This window comes from Phoca vitulina, unplaced genomic scaffold (genome assembly GCF_004348235.1).
Source record: "Phoca vitulina isolate PV1807 unplaced genomic scaffold, GSC_HSeal_1.0 scaffold36, whole genome shotgun sequence".
NCBI classification, from domain to species: Eukaryota; Metazoa; Chordata; class Mammalia; order Carnivora; family Phocidae; genus Phoca; species Phoca vitulina.
Genome location: NW_022589739.1, coordinates 14322094 through 14340446, shown reverse-complemented (window position 1 = coordinate 14340446; position 18353 = coordinate 14322094). Strand labels below are relative to the sequence as shown.

General features: G+C 38.2%; 1 protein-coding gene across 1 annotated transcript in view; it reads right to left on the bottom strand.

Annotated features, from left to right (window-relative positions):
- The window catches only part of PPME1 (protein phosphatase methylesterase 1), a 78400-nt gene that overhangs the window by 51323 nt on the left and 8724 nt on the right, over positions 1–18353 (bottom strand). The window lies entirely within an intron of this gene.

Sequence of the window (18353 nt, the reverse complement as noted above, 5' to 3'; positions counted from 1 at the left end):
TATAGATACACTGTTAAGTAAACAAACGATGCACCATACTACTTTTCGGTAAAAATGGGAAGTATGTGTAAATATAATTGCTTATATATGTTTAGGATATCTCTGGAAGAATATTGATATAACATTTGATATATCCTGGCAGGGGAACTATGACTGGGAGATGAGAGGGACAATTTTCAATGTACATCCCTTTCTATCTTTTGATTTTTGAACCACAAATTATTTTTAAAAAATTATTCTAAAACAAAAATAACCACTAAATGTCTATTTACAACCTATGTCTTAAACCTTGGATGAAATACAAGAAAGGAACCCTGAGCCTTACCCTATTTCCATACCTATTTTCCTCAGTAATGGAGGAAATTCAGAATTCTGTCAGCAGCAAAACGTTACCTCCTGCCAAATATCTTCCTATATATGCCATGGGGGCAAATTGAGAATATATACGAAGTATAATGCAAAGCCCCTTTGAAAGACTTAAGTTAGTACAAAAGCACTCTAGGTTGACTATAATATGGGAATTACAATGGAGCAACTGCACCATTAGGTATATATTCTTTCAACAATCAAACATTTATTAAACATCTACTCTCTTCTGGCATTGAACAGATCAGTAGTTCTCAATCCATATAACAATAAGGAGCTTTTAAAAATACCGGTGCTTGGGTTTCACTTCTAAAATTGCTTTAAATGGCTTGAAGTGTGGCATAGGCACTGATAATTTTTAAAGTTCCCCAAGTTGAAAGAGGGGTGCTAGGAATACAAAGGTAAATGATTTGGAATGAGAGAAGAGTTCAAATTCCTCACAGTTCCTACCATTTCCCTATAATACCCTGCAAATCCCTAACAGTTACAGTATGGATTTGGGCAAATTCAAATTATTTAAATTCTTTCTGCCTTGGATTATAGCAACTGAACAAAATATGATTTCTTTCTTTCATTTTTTGTTTTGAGAGAGAGAGAGCACATGTGCGTGGGGAGGGGGGGAGAAGTAAGGGGGAGGGGGGAGAGGGGAGAGGGAGAGAATCTTAAGCAGGCTTCACACTCTGTGGGGGGCTTGACATGGGGCCGATCTCATGACCCGAGCTAAAACCAAGAGTTGGACACTTAACTGACTGAGCTACCCAGGTGCCCCAAATAACATACCTTTTAAAGGAATCTAATACAACTGGCATTTAGTAGTTGCTCCATAAATGAGTAAAATCCTATCTCCTGATAGAAAAACTGCCTATGCAGAAGTAAACTCCAACTTCAACCTAGACCTATTTTTTCTGGTTTGCTGGTTGCACTTGAGTTCCTACTGGAAAACTAAAAGTAGAATTCTTAATTCTACTGACTCATCAGTCACTCACAAATCCACCTATGCATATACTAAATTTGAGTATAACAACCACACATGGCATGTCAAACATGTCATAATGGATTCTAAGGATCTATGGATGAATTTTTAACGTCTGGCCCTAGGATATCATCACAGTAATAGTATCTAACATTTACTGTGCAACAACAGTGAATCACTCTGTCAAGTAATTTACAGGCATGATTCCATTTAATCCTCATAAAACTCTTGAGTTATTTTTACCCCCATTACACATATAACAGATTTAGAGATATGAAGTAACTTACCCAAGGTTATAGAACTAACTACTAAGTAAGTGGCAGTGACAGGATTCAAATCCAATTCCATCACTCTTCAAAGCCTCTGCTCTTTACCCCAGTGCTATATTAATTCTCAGATCCTTTTTTTCTCTCTCTCTCTTTCATTTATGCTTCTGAAAAGTAATAAGGCTTTAGAATATATTATCAGAAATTTCCTTTTCAGAGTCTTTGCAAAGCTCATAGAAACTTTTCAAGTTAGCCAGGGACCAGAAAAAATCACTAGTTTGTACAAGTAGAAATTATTCCTAGAAGAACACCTTCCACTTCTAATTCCCTTCATTAAGAAAAAAAAAAAGTTCTAGGGACTACCCAATGTATACCAACATATGAGTAATTCACATCTTGTTAAAGAGCCTGTAATCTATACCTCCAGAGGTTGTTCCTACTTGCACAGAAATTTTTCTGGGATAGTCCTTTGAAAATCTAATTGTTTATATCCTCTACAAGTTCAGGAATTTTGCAACCAATGTTAGACATGAAGTAGATAGCAAGGATCTTACATTGATCTTTACATTCTAGTCAGAAAGAATATTCTGTATTTTAGGGATGTAGTTTTAGTTCTTTTTAAAAACAGTTTGCTTTTGGGGCACCTGGGTGGCTCAGTCGTTAAGCGCCTGCCTTCGGCTCAGGTCATGATCCCAGGGCCCTGGGCTCGAGCCCCGCATCAGGCTCCCTGCTCAGTGGGAAGCCTGCTTCTCCCTCCCCCACTCCCCCTGCTTGTGTTCCCTCTCTCGCTGTGTCTCTCTCTGTCAAATAAATAAATAAAATCTTCAAAAATAAAATAGTTTGCTTTTTATTCTATGCCTACCTATTTTATAGTCATTACAGCCCATGTAGGCTTTTTGGTTATAATTTTTAAATAAATTAATGACTTTTTTTCTCCCTGGAGTCATAATGGAAGAATTTTGAAGTAATAAAAAAAACTTGCAAAAGCATAACAAAGTTAATATATACTTTATAATTTTTTAAGAGAGAGAGAAAGGGAACAAAATGGGGGGAGGGGCAGAGGGAGAGAGAGAGAGAATCTTAAGCATGCTCCACACCCAGCACAGACGCCAAAGCAGGACTTGATCTCATGACCCTAAGATCATGACCTGAGCTGAAGTCAAGAGTTGGACGTTTAACTAACTGAGCCACACAGGTGTCCCAAGGTTAATTTATACTTTAAAAATGAGGATTTATTCACCAAGAACCTGTTATATGTATCAGGCTGGAACTGAGGTGGGATGATAGGAGATGCTGGGATAATTATAAAACTAGTGATACAATGCCTCTGCTCTTAAGAAGCTAATGTTAAGGGGTGCCTGGGTGGCTCAGTCGGTTAAGCGCGTCTGCCTTCGGCTCAGGTCATGATCCCAGGGTCCTGGGATTGAGCCCCACATCGGGCTCCCTGCTCCGCGGGAAGCCTGCTTCTCCCTCTCCCACTCCCCCTGCCCCCTGCTGTGTTCCCTCTCTCGCTGTGTCTCTCTCTGTCAAATAAATAAATAAAATCTTTAAAAAAAAAAAGAAGCTAATGTTAAATATGTAAATATCTAACATAAGGTAGAGTTAAATGCCCGAAGAGGTATAGTTAAAGTGCTGTGAATGTTCAAAGGAGGGAATAAAGATTAGTTAAAAAAAAAAAAGATTACTTTTAGTTTGGGAAATAAAAAAGGGCTTCAAAGAAAAAATAACAGTTAAGCTAGGCATTGAAGGCTAGACAGAATTTGGACTGATAGAAATAGGGAAGGGTAAGGAAGACATGTCAGGCAGGCAGAAGGGCACAAATAAGGACCCAGTATGGTGCCTATCATAGGGAACACTGATAAAAAACACACAAAAATAGCTAAATGCAACAAGGTAGAAATAAGTACAATGGTTCTGAAAAACTAAAAGAAGCTGATAGAACTAAAAGCAGATCATGGAGAAAGAATGATATTAGATATAATAAGGTGGGGAATATATGTTCTTTTTCTGTTATTTGTGTGTTAGGGTCCCAAAAGTCTGATAGAGTTTGGATAGTTCAGATTAAAGTATTTCAGAAAAGTCAATGTGTCGAAGGTCCAAGATGGACTTGATTCTGGGAAGAGTTTGGATGGTTCAGATTAAAGTATTTCAGAAAAGTCAATGTGGCGAAAGGTCCAAGATGGACTTGATTCTGGGAAAAAAATGTTGCTGCAGTAACCTGCTTAGAAGAGGGGAGTCTATTAAATGTGAGACAGGAATCCATCAAAATCCTAGAGGAGAACACAGGCAGCAACCTCTTCGACCTCAGCAGCAGCAACTTCTTCCTAGAAACATCGCCAAAGGCAAGGGAAGGAAGGGCAAAAATGAACTATTGGGACTTCATCAAGATAAAAAGCTTTTGCACAGAAAAGGAAACAGTCAACAAAACCAAAAGACAACTGACAGAATGGGAAAAGATATTTGCAAGTGACTTATCAGATAAAGGGCTAGCTAGTATCCACAGTCTATAAAGTACTTCTCAAACTCGACACCCAAAGAACAAATAATCCAATCAAGAAATGGGCAGAAGACATGAACAGACATTTTTTCCAAAGAAGACACCCAAATGGCCAACAGACACATGAGAAGGTGCTCAACATCACTCTGCATCAGGGAAATCCAAATCAAAACCTCAATGAGATACAACCTTACACCAGTCAGAATGGCTAAAATTAACAAGTCAGGAAACTTGTTGGGGAGGATGCAGAGAAAGGGGAACCCTCCTACACTGTTGGTGGGAATGCAAGCTGGTGCAGCCACTCTGGAAAACAGTATGGAGGTTCCTCAAAAAGTCAAAAACTGAGCTACTGTACGACCCAGCAATTGCACTACTGGGTATTTACCCCAAAGATACAAATGTAGTGATCCGAAGGGGTACATGCACCCCAATGTTTATAGCAGCAATGTCCACAACAGCCAACTATGGAAAGAGCCAAGATGTCCAACGACAGATGAATGGATAAAGAAAATGTCATATATATATACACATACATACAATACATACATACAATGGAATATTATACAGCCACCAAAAAATCTTGCCATTTGCAACGACATGGATGGAACTAGAGGGTATTATGCTAAGCAAAATAAGTCAATCTGAGAAAGACATGTATCGTATGATCTCACTGATATGAGGAATACTTAATCTCAGGAAACAAACTGAGGGTTGCTGGAGTGGTGGGGGGTGGGAGGGATGGGATGGCTGGGTGATGGGTATTGGGGAGGGTATGTGCTATGGTGAGCACTGTGAACTGTGTAAGACTGATGAATCACAGACCTGTACCTCTAAAACAAGATAGTAGGAAGGGAAAAATGAAGGGGGGGAAATCGAAGGGGGAGACGAACCATGAGAGACTACGGACTCTGAGAAACAAGCTGAGGGTTTTAGAGGGGAGGGGGGTGTGGGGATGGGTTAGCCTGGTGATGGGTATTAAGGAGGGCACATATTGAATGGAGCACTGGGTGTTATACGCAAACAATAATTCATGGAACACTACATCAAAAACTAATGATGTAAGATGACTAACATAACATAATAAAATTAAATTAAAAAAACAAAAAGAAGAGGAGAGTCTAGACTGGTAATGGAATTAAAAAGGAGGAAAACATAGAAAGACCTTTAAAAAAGGCAATCAACAAATCTCAGGAATGTTCAAGATATGGAAGATGACTGATAGTAGAATCCAAGTCAATTCTAAAATTTTGAACTAACAGAGAAATGAATTATTATGTCTAACAATTTGTAAAAAAAAAAAAAAAAAAGCTACATATTATAGTTTTAGTATAAAACTTAAAAAAAATAAAGGACACATGTGATTACATTGGGCCCACCCCAATTCAGGATGATCTATTTTATTTTTAATATTTTATTTATTTATTTGACAGAGAGAGCACAAGATGGGGAGCAGCAGAGAGGGAGAAGCAGGCTCCCCACTGAGCTGGGAGCCCAATAAGAGACTCGATCCCAGGACCCTGGGATCATGACCTGAGCAGAAGGCAGATGCTTAACCAACTGAGCCACCCAGGTGCCCCAGGATAATCTATTTCAAAGTCAACTGATTAACAACCTTAATTTTCCTCTGCCATGTAAAATAATAAATATTTTATAGATAGAACCTGAGCATCTTTGAGGTGCCATTATTCTGGCTGCCACAGATTTCTAAAGTCTTTGTATTATTGCAGAAGAATGTCAGGAATATTGATTAAACTTGGGACTTCTATATATTAAGTACTCATGTTTAAATGCCTCAGGCAAAATCTAAGGAATCCATTAAAAAAACTATAAGAACTGGTTAACAAATTCACGAAGGTCGCAGAACACAAGATCAATATACAAAAATCAATTGTATTTCTATAACTTGCAATGAACAATCCAAAATGAAATTAAGAAAACAATTTCATTTATAATATCATTGATCAGAAAAAAATACTTAGAAATAAATTTAAACAAAGAAATGCAACACTTATACACTGAAAACTACATAATGTTGCTGAAAGAAATTTAAGAAGGCATAAATAAATACAGAGGCACCTGCCACATTCATGAATCAGAAGATTTAATATTGTTAAAATGGCAATGCTCCCGAAAATGATTTACGGATTCGAAGCAACACCTATCAAGACTACATCTGGCTTCTTTGCAGAAATTGACAAGCTTATCCTAAAATTCATATGGAAATTCAAGGAACCCAAAATAGTCAAAACAATTTTTTTAAAGAAAGACAAAGTTGGAAGACTCATACTTCATGATTTCAAAACTTACTACAGAGCTACAGTAATCCAGACAGTGTGGTACTGATATATGGACAGATATATAAATCAATATGGAATTGAGAGTTAAGAAATGAATCTAAACATTTATGATCAATTGATCCCTGAAAAGAATGCCAAGATAAGTCAGTAGGGAAAGAGGAGTCTTTTCATTGGATAATCACATACAAGGGAATGAAAGTGGACCCATTCCTCACATCATACACAGAAATTAACTTAAAATGGATCACAGACCAACAGATAAGAGTTAAAACTATAAAACTCCAAGAAGAAAACATAAGCATAAATCTTCATGATTCTGGGTTAGGCAATGGCTTCATAGCTATGATACCAAAAGCACAAGAAAAGATAAATTGAACTTATCAAAATTAAATATGTTTGTGCTTCAAAGGACACCATCAAAAACATGAAAAGACAACCCACAGAGTAGAAGAAAACACTTGCAAATCATAGATCTGATAAGGGACTTATATCTAGAATATATAAAAAACTCACAACTCAGTATAAAGACAAATAACCCATTTTTTAAGATGAGCAAATGATTAGAATACACATTTCTCCAGAGAACAGCTACAAATGGCCAATAAGAACATAAAAAAATATACAGCATCATTAGTTACTAGAGAAATGCAAATCAAAACCACAATGAAGAACCACTTTACACAACCAGGATGGCTATAAACAAAAAGATCAATAATAACAAGTATTGCTAAGGATGTGGAAAATTAGAACCCACATATATTGCTGATGAGAATATAAAATGGTGCAGCCGCTTTGGAAAATAGTTTGTCAGTTCCTCAAAAGATTAAACACTGAGAGATACCATGTGATCCAGCAAGTTCACTCCTAGGTATACCCAAGGGAAATGAAAACAAATGCCCACCTTAAAACATGTATACGAATGTTCACAGCGGCATTGTTTGTAATAGCTAAAATGTAGAAACAACTCAAATGTCCATCAACCACTGAATGGATAAATAAAATCTCATATCCAAACAACGGAATATCATTCGTCAATAAAAAGGAATGAAGTTTTACAACCTGCTACAACTTGTTGAGTGAAAATACTATGTTGAGTGAAAGAGGCCAATCACAAAAGATCACATACACTATATAATTCCATTATGGTAAATGTCCAAATTAGGTAAATCTATAGATAGGAATTAGATTAGTAGATGCCTAGGGCTGGGAGGTTTGAGGGAACCTGAGGGCTGACTGCTAATGGGTATGAGGATTTCTTTTTTTTTTTTTTTAAGATTTTATTTATTTATTTGACAGAGAGAGACAGCGAGAGCAGGAACACAAGCAGGGGGAGTGGGAGAGGGAGAAGCGGGCTTCCCGCCGAGCAGGGAGCCCGATGTGGGACTCGATCCCAGGACCCTGGGATCATGACCTGAGCCGAAGGCAGATGCTTAACGACTGAGCCACCCAGGCGCCCGAGGATTTCTTTTTAGGGTGCTGAACATGTTGCAAAATTCATTGTGGAACTATGTTACCATGCTAAAAAAAATGTATACTCTAAATGGGTCAGTTGTATGACATGTGAACTTCATCTCAATAAAACTGTTACCAACCAAAAAATGTTAAGGTAACCACTCAAAGAATAGATTATAAATTTAAAAAAATAGAATGAGAAGCCAGGTCAGATGGAACAAAATACAAAATAAAATCAAAGAAATAAACCCAAATATATCAAGGATAGACTAAACTCACTAGAATATTCTCTAGGATAATCCATGCAAAAAAATGAAGCTGATCTGAAACAAATATCCTCAGAGGAGATTTTTTGTTTTTTTTTTTTAATTCCAGCTATATACTATGTAAAAGAGACAAAGATGTTGTAGGCAGATACTAGCCAAATCAATTCTAGGCTAGATATTCTCAAAATTTAAGGCATTTTTCTATCATCTTCTAAGCAAGGTGCTATTGTTGAGATTTTTTTTACTAAGAATCTTTTTATCTCCCATATTTCTAAATTTTAATCTTAAACTAGAACATGCGACTGTCTAGAAGATTCCTTAAACTTTCTCTTCTACTGAATTTATATCTACTATACATAATTTCATTCTCAACAGCTATTTCTTGTTCTCTGAAACCAGGTCCCCCCCTTTTTTAAAAGAGCGTCTTATTCTTGTTTCATAGATACCATATTGTCTCTTGTCTCTCTGACAAGAGATACTAGTTTTTTTTAGGATTTTCTTTTGTTCTATGCATTATTATTTCCTTTTTCTCATTTTGCCTTGGTATCTGTCTTTTGTGTTAGAGGCTTTCCCTGGATAACTGGTGATTCTATGAGAGAACAGGGCTTGCTGACTATTGAATATGACTATACAGTTAATAAGTAGAGATGTAACCTTTTAAATAGGGGACTCTTCCCCCAAACATCAATGCTTGTCTTTTCTCTTAGGCCAGTCATTTCTCCAGACAGAAATTCTCCAATCTCCTGCCTGGGGACATAAGACTAGCTGTTAGGGGCGCCTGGGTGGCTCAGTCGTTGGGCGTCTGCCTTCGGCTCAGGTCATGATCCCAGGGTCCTGGGATCAAGCCCCGCGTCAGGCTCCCTGCTCGGCGGGAAGCCTGCTTCTCTCTCTCCCGCTCCCCTTGCTTGTGTTCCCTCTCTCGCTGTGTCTTTCTCTGTCATATAAATAAGTGAAATCTTTAAAAAAAAAAAAAAAAAAAAAGACTAGCTGTTAACCTTCTGGGAAAAGATCTGAATAGTCTCATTTGTTTACTCATTCAACAAACATTCACTGAGCACCTACAAGATACTATTTTAAGTACTGGGGATACTTCAGTGAACAAAACAGACAAAACTCCCTACTATTCTGGTGTTTGCACTCCAATAGAAGGAGACATAAGTAAAAATTTGTCAGGTAGTGGTGTCACAGAAAAAAATTAAGCTGGGGGGTGAAGGGTGGGGGGAGGGGGACAACTAATGCTGGGTTAGGAAGGGCTGTAGTTTTAAATCAGGTGGTTAGGGAAGGCACCTTTAAGCAAAGACCTGAAAGTGAGGGAGCAAGCCATGAGTGTGTCTAGAAGACAGAATGTATATCTTCGCTTAACCCCTGCTCTCATCCTGTTGCTTTACCTTTGTTGTCACATACCTACTCTGAGTCCAGAAACACTCTGGTTCATTTTCTCTAGAAGTTAACTGTCACACTGAGGGAAAGGAGATCTGGGAGTCTAAAGCTGCTTTATACAGATTTTCAATCAATCCTCCTGCTTTAGGGCGCCTGGGTGGCTCAGATGGTTAAGCGTCTGCCTTCGGCTCAGGTCATGATCCCAGGGTCCTGGGATCGAGTCCCACATCGGGCTCCCTGCTCCTTGGGAGCCTGCTTCTCTCTCTCTCTCTGTCTCTCATGAATAAATAAATAAAATCTTTAAAAAAAAAAAAAAATCCTCCTGCTTTAGCCCCCTTTCCAAGGTACTTAGCACCTACAATTCCTGAGCCTGTATGGGGTTATGATATGGATTAGCCTGTACTTTCATTCTCCTTCTGTAGGTAGTTTTCAGTTTGCTCTTCTCTGTTACTTAACAGTCAATTTGCTATCTTCCTAAATCTTGGTAGCCTATCTATCTTCTCTCCTCTATTTGTCCTTTGGTAGTATTCCTTTTTCCCAATTACTCTACCATAAATTAATAGGATTTGATAAGAGAATGGAGATAAATAAATGAATTAATTTCTACAACTCTCTGGGGTAGCCATTCCTATTTTGCAAATGAGAAAACTAAAGCCAAGGGAGGTTAAATAACTCATCCAAGACACAAAGCAGCTGAGCTAAAATCTTATTCTCAGGGTTACTTCCTTATCAGTTTTCAATACTACCTTCAAAATAATACTAGGTTCTCCATTCTTGAAATCACCCAAGCTAGCAATGAGCAAACAGAAATCCCCAGGAAGAGGTGAAAGAGGATTAGTTCCTGCTGTGGGGGTAGTGACTGGCAGAGGGCCCTAGTAGCAAGCCTGAGTACCACGGAGACTAAAGAAAAAGTCAAGGTTGGGGCGCTCAGCCGTTAAGCGTCTGCCTTCGGCTCAGGTCATGATCCCAGGGTCCTGGGATCGAATCCTGCATCAGGCTCCCTGCTCAGAGGGAATCCTGCTTTTCCCTCTCCCGCTCCCCCTGCTTGTGTTCCCTCTCTCGCTGTGTCTCTCTCTGTCGAATAAATAAATAAAACTTAAAAAAAAAAAAAAAGAAAAAGTCAAGGTTTACAAATGTAGATGGCAATGGGACAGAGCAGGAAGGTGGAGTGAGAAGGAAGAATCAAAGACAACTTTCAAGTTTCTCTGATGCCATTCACAAAGAGAGAACATAAGAGGCCATTTTAAAGAGCTCTAAGTTAATAAATACTGATTTACCATGGGATTGAAATCCTAGATTCTATTCCTATTAGTTTTCTTTGTTAGCCACTGGTGAATGTTGTTAATTGGGCATCATGGAATCCAAAAATGAAAATAGCATTTACCACAATGTCCTGCATTAGACAGGACAGGATACTTACGGCTCCATATATGATGTGGTTTCAAGCAAATGAATGAAGGCTTACTGATGAGGGAACAGAAGGCAAGCTGAGGACAAAGCCGAAGCCGGCACCCTACACCCCTCCCCCCACACTTTGGGATATATGTGACATTCCTCAAGCACTCCTGGCTGCCCTAAAGGAAAAACAAACGGTTAACTGATAGAGAGCACAGTCCTGCAGGACAGGAGTCTCCCTCAGTTTACTAATGTCCTAGAGAGGGGCGCCTGGGTGGCTCAGTTGTTAAGCGTCTGCCTTCGGCTCAGGTCATGATCCCAGAGTCCTGGGATCGAGTCCCACATCGGGCTCCCTGCTCTGCGGGAAGCCTGCTTCTCCCTCTCCCACTACCCCTGCTTGTGTTCCCTCTCTCACTGTGTCTCTGTCAAATAAATTAAAAAAATGTCCTAGTGATTTACAAGGAAGAAGCTTTCTTATCAATAGCCTAACTTCCAAGAGACCCATAACTCAGTTTCCTGAAGCCCTAACATCACCCTCTCCTCCATAAAATTAAGGGAGGCTGAGGCAGAGGAAATGTAAATAAAATTGAATTTCTTTTGAACCTGAAGCCCATTGACAAGGACGTGTGATAGGAGGAACGTAACATTCCTCCAGGAAACTCCCAACTGTCTTCATATTAGTGCCTATTAGAGGGAAAAACAACCTTGGCTTGACAGTAACCAGGCCTCCAGTATCCTGAGAGTCTTTAGCATATGACAGTCCTTCTGGACACCCCCTTTGTCCTCACCTCCCCAACTCCTGAGTATATAATCAGCCACTCCTCAAGACCACAGGGCAACAGCTCTTTCTGCCCACGGGTTCTGTCCCCATGCTTTAATAAACCACCATTTTGCACCAAACACGCCTCAAGAATTCTTTCTTGGTCATCGGCTCCGGACTCCACCCAACTGAACCTCACCTATATTCCAAAACTGCATCATTACCTCACTTAAGACCACTTTCAAATAAGATATTTAGTCCACAGGAACTTCCAACCTGCTGAGTCAGATCACACAAAAATATATACTTCAGGGGCGCCTGGGTGGCTCAGTTGGTTGAGCGACTGCCTTCAGCTCAGGTCATGATCCTGGAGTCCCGGGATTGAGTCCCACATCAGGCTCCCTGCTCAGCAGGGAGTCTGCTTCTCCCTCTGACCCTCCCCCCTTTCATGTGCTCTCTCTCTCTCTCAAATAAAATAAATAGGGGCGCCTGGGTGGCTCAGTTGGTTAAGCGACTGCCTTTGGCTCAGGTCATGATCCTGGAGTCCCGGGATCGAGTCCCACATCAGGCTCCCTGCTCAGCAGGGAGTCTGCTTCTCCCTCTGACCCTCCCCCCTCTCGTGTGCTCTCTCTCTCTCTCATTCTCGCTCTCTCAAATAAATAAATAAATCTTTAAAAAAAAAAAAAAAACCTGAACTGATATCAAATAAAATAAATAAAATCTTTAAAAAAAAAAAAGAAAAAAATATATACTTCATTTTGAATGGATGGATGAAGACAGATTGCTGCAGCACTGGAAGAAGAACTGTAATCTTATACCTCTGATAATAAAAGAATTCTGCTTTACTTAGGTTTAGAAAAATTTCTCAATTTTATTTCTGCCACTTACCCAACTTAATTAATAATTTATTTTTCCAAAACCCTAAAAGTAAAGAGAAAAAAAGATATGAAAATTTTAGTACAATGATCTGGCCTCAAACAAAAACACAATCACTGAGATATCAGTAATGAAAGCAAGAAAGCAGAGTATAAGGCTTTTTTGATGTTTTACAAGGGCTAATTGTAGCTGTTTACTCTTATAATCAATGTTTGTAGCTGTACTCAGGGATCAGAACTTATGTAAGCTACTATTCTGTTTAGACAGTACCACAACAGGAAGAAGGCAAGCAGGTTTGGAGTCAGAGTTTATAATCCAATAAAGTCCATATAGAAGACTCTAGTAAGTATATAGTTCAGAAACAACCACCATATAACTCCCTTCTCAGACTCACCTGAATACCATAATAATGTAGAATATGAGACATATTTCATAAGGTATTTCATTTCAAATATATTTAGGGCAATTCTAGAGCCTCTTTCCAGTCACGATTTGCTTATATAATCAACTAATTTAATTCCAATTCAATTAAAGTGATATTTGAGTATGCCCTTTATGGCAGGCCCTGATATACTTCGTGGGCATTTGGGAAATCAGCAGGCCAGAAGTTCCCACTGATGAATAAAACTTGGTTCTTGCCCTCAAAAAGCTCATGCCTGGGAGAAAACAGGTAAGTAAAGAGTCACTGTACACTAAAGCTTGGGCAGAAATAAGCCTACCATACCATGAAAACTCATAGATGGCACATCCAATCCTGTTTGGGACACTGATGGGAATGGAATCAGGTCAGGGAAGGATTCACAATGATGATGTCCGGTGTGAAGATTTTCTTAAATGTTATAAAAATCTGAAATACTGTCCTTATTAAATAATGATCTGGATTGGGAAAGTAATTTCTCTCATTACCAAATAGGAGATTGTAACTTCCCGATATTCAGTAAGAAAAATGTTAGTATAGAGATTCTACAACTTAAAAATGGGTTTATATTCCAAAGGTCTGTAAAGTAATGGTTGGGAAAACTGAAGCACATTTTCTCTGATTAACACTACTATGAAATATTTGTAAATTCTCTGGGTGGTTCTACCCCCAAGCCTACTTAGCCATATAATATGATAAAATGCTATTTGTGATGAAATTCAGCTATTCACAATGTAGTTCAAGTGATTAACACAGAAAAGTGAATTTGAAGTGATTTTAATATATCTTGAACCATGCTTCTTAAGCTTAAGGAAAAGCTGATTTAATTAAAGGGGTGAAAAGGATTAAATGAAACAAATCATTCATGTATTTGTGCTAAGCACTTTACAAACATTATCTAAATTTAATCCTCCTAATGATCTGAGCTATATTTTTTTAATTTTCTTAATAGAATGAAGATAGAAGGATATAAATAGGGCACAAGTTCATCTTTGCACATTGTCAATAATTACAGTTTTAAAATCTCATTTCTATATTCCACAAATCTATGGCTTTTCCTTCCCTACTAAATTCAGGGTGGACAATTTTAAACTATTGGAAACAACATCATGTGTCCACTGTATTAGAGTATCATTCATTCATTCATCAAATGTTTACTGAGCTCCTGTGTGCTAATCACTTTGGGGCAAGTAAATAAAACACAGGAGTTTACAATTAAATTAGAGAAAACTAAACAAGTAGATCGCAATGTAGTTGTTAGGAGAACAGATAAAATACTGTATATATACAGTACTGTCAAAAGTAAGATGAAGTATAATTTTACGTAACACTAAGAAAAAAGCTACCAATTAAAATAAGACACACCTGACCACTTAGAATTCACTTTAAATTGCTTACTTACACTGATTCAACATATATCATTTATGGGTATAAAAAAAGGAAAATGAGAGTTTTCCTCTCATTAAGTATTAATGAGGGAATATTTCTCTTAAAATATTTCTAACCAATTTCTTCATATTGAGAGTTCTATTCTCTTTTGAATCACTTTGACTTACATAGTCGTCTGTGCCTCACAAGAACATTAGTAATGGAATGTTTCTTAAAACTTAAACACCAGCTCATATGCTGACTTTACCATTATGTGGAGAGCTGTATTACTTTTTTTTTTTTTTTTAAAGATAACGTTTTTTTGTTGTTGTTGTTGTTTTTTAAGATTTTATTTATTTGCGAGAGAGAGAATGAGAGACAGAGAGCATGAGAGGGAGGAGGGTCAGAGGGAGAAGCAGACTCCCTGCTGAGCAGGGAGCCCAATGTGGGACTCGATCCCGGGACTCCAGGATCATGACCTGAGCCGAAGGCAGTCACTTAACCAACTGAGCCACCCAGGCGCCCAACTTTTTGAATCTAACTTTAGGAATAATGCTTACCTTACCTGATTGAATACCCACTCCTTCTCACAACCATTCAGTTTTTAGTGGTTAAGAGAGTACTCCACTTTCGTCTCCAGGATTTTCTTCCAAGCTACCAACACCTACTTTGCAAGTTTTGATGCTGGTTTTGGTGTCTGCTCATACAAGTGGAGAGAACCAAGACAGGGCTGTTACTTGACCAACAGCAATTGTTTTTTGTGTTTTTTAAAAGATTTTATTTATTTGACAGAGAGAGAGAGACAGCAAGAGAGGGAACACAAGCAGGGGGAGTGAGAGGGGAAGTGAGAGAGGGAGAAGCAGGCTCCCCACTGAGCAGAGAGCCCAACCCAGGGCTCAATCCCAGGACCCCTGGATCATGACCTGAGCGGAAGGCCAACGCTTAATGACTGAGCCACCCAGGTGCCCCAACAGCAATTGTTAAGACACTATCATTTTAAATACAAAAAGAAATTTATCTTAGATTTCATAAATTATAGTAAATAGGTTTCCATTATTTAGTTTTATAACTTAATGATTCTACGTATACATTATCTCTTTTCAAAAACAACTAGCCTTATTGATAAGGCTAGTATTACCCACATTAAAATTTTTAAAAAGTTTTTATTGAAGTATAATTAACATATAATGTTATATTTAGTATTGCCCACATTTTAAGAAAATAAAGTCAAGCTTATACTAGTTAAGTAGTATGTAGTAAAGCCAGAAAGGGAATCCTAGTTTGTTGATTTAAAACCTATATTCTTTCTACTACAGCAGAAGTACCAAATAAATAGTATTGATATAGGGTTGGCAAACTATGGCCTACAGGCAAATCCAGCCATTGCCTGTTTTTGTATGGCTCATGAGCTGAGAAAGGTCTTTACATTTTTAAAAGGAGAAAAGAAAAAATAATAATATTAAATAACATTAGAAAATTACATGAAATTCAAATTTCAGTGTCCACAAAAAAAGTATTGTTAGAACACAATCATACTCAATTACATATTGTCCATGGCTGCTCTCACCATCCTCAGCAGAGCTGAGTAGCTGCTACAGAAACTATACTGCTGGCAAACCATAAAATGGTTACTATCTGGCCCTTTACAGAAAAGTTTGCCAATCTCTGGTATAAATGATAGGACAGAAAGGACAGAAAATGGAAAGATCACTGCAGGCTGAATGGTCAAGAAAAGCTTTAGGATCTCATTTTAAACGAATGTTGTGTGCCACATGTCCATTAAATGAAATCTTATAAAAACATTTACCTAACTATGCTACTGTAGAAGATGCAAAGAAATAAAAACAAAGGCCCCTGCACTCCAGACCTTCCATTTTATTGGGGTTAAAAAACTTACCATAAAATAAAATTATGATAATTAATTATGGTAATTGCCAAATTATATTACCATAAAAATTATGATAAATTTTATGTAACAATTAAAAAAATGCAATACCAAGTACTAATGCCCAATAATTCACAAGTGAGTAGAAATGACAAAAAGTGCAACAGAGCTCAGAGGAGGAATAGAACAAGTGAATGAGCTAGAATAGTCGGAAAGAACTTCATGGATTTTGTAGGACTAGAAAAGTGAAATGGGAGGCATTGCAAGTAAAATAAACTTGGCAGTTAGTAAGTTCAAGAAACATTTAGGGAACTGCCATTGCCTGGAACATGAGGCTTTAACAGCAGACTGCTTGCTCTGATCCCTACACTTTAATTAGAGTCACCAATGTGCAGCTATCATCTCCTTGGAAAATAGTCTTCACTCTTAGAGAATAAGGGATAAATTGAGCAAGGGCAAAAAACCCAATCCTATAAAATGCAGGTCTTCCAAAAATAATTGCTGATTGACACTTTTTCTCTTATAGTAATAAAATTGCTTTCAGGTTTGGGGAATCACAAAAGAAGACATAAATTGTTATAAAATAAAACCAAAACCAGGCATAAATCTTTACATGTAAGAGACTAACTGGGGATGCCTGGGTGGCTCAGTCTGTTAAGCGTCTGCCTTCGGCTAGGGTCATGATCCCAGAGTCCTGGAATCGGGTCCCACTTCGGGCTCCTTGCTTGGCGAGGAGCCTGCTTCTCCCTCTGACTGCTGCTCCCCCTGTTTGTGCTCTCTCTCTCTGACAAATGAATAAAATCTTAAAAAAGAGAGAGAGAGAGACTAATTGCAGGCATCAGCTTCAACCATATGAGTATTTTAAATTTCAAATTAAGACAAGGTATTTGGAAGCACAACACAATTTGCCTAAGTGCTGGTGCTAAAATAAAGTATAGATTCCATCATTTCATGAAGTGAAACAGCTTTCAGAAGAAAGGGAATATAAGTTTAGTTATGCTATCTTCATGGAACTGGTGAAGAAACAAGATTGTTCTTACAAAATGAGGCCAAATAGGTCTAAGACAGGTCAGCACTTAAGTAGCCAGCATGCTTGAAAACAGGGAAATTAAGATACAACTTCTCCCCTTAAGAAGCTCCCAGTCTTGAAGAGTAGTCAGTCAACCAATAATTACAAGTCAGAAGGAGAAGTGTTATACTATAGAAGGCTATGGGGGCAGAGATGTGCTGCTTGCCTACTATGTGATGATGCTACTAGGAGATCGGACCACCACCAACAAAACTATATGATTAACTGCTCAGGAAAAAAAGAAGCGGAGGGGAGAATAGGTGGAAGGGAGGAAAATTTTTCCCTGCACATTTAGAGAACAAGGAATAAGAGAAGTTGTATGTTTTGAAGTGAATGTCTCAAATCCAAATAGGCATAATAACTTCAACATCTACTAGGCTGTTTCAATCTGTTAAGGGAGTTATGAATGAGTCACGAGCTGCACAGTAGCAGTCCTAGTCACTGTTGTCACAAATTCTCTAGTCTAGGAGTCTTGTAGTGGAGGCAAAATACTGAAGTTTAATTGCAGCCAGCTATTTAAATCAAGGCATCACTGCTTAAAAAAAAAAAAAAAAGAAAAAAGTCTTCATAAGGAACACTTTGAAGGGAATGGAAAGAAGGTAACCAGATGGCTGTCTGGGTTGCCGCAGTTTGGAGTGTTTATTACTAGTGATAAGGGCATGTTATTAAAGCAGCAGAGTTAATTCTAAAAACTACACACTGGATCAGACTATTAGAGATCATCTAACCTAAATCTTGCTTTATGGAAAGGAATAATTTCTTAGCTGCCTATTATATGTCAAACAGAATTCTGAGTTCTGCAAGGAAAGTTTCCCCATTTTAAAGACAAGGAAATACAGTCTCAAATGTAAAATGATTTGCCCAGAGCCACTTTCAGTAGCACTGGAGCTTGGATTTAAACTCAAGTGTATGTCTGGTTCCAAAATGCTCTTTCTACTACACCATGATAGTGAGTCCCAGAAAGAGGAAAGATAAATTGACCAGAGCCACATGGCTTATTAGCAACAAAGACAGGATTTCCACTTACACCCAGAAAAAGTCCATAGCAAAGAACACACATAGATGCATGGTGGAAAAGGAGTGAT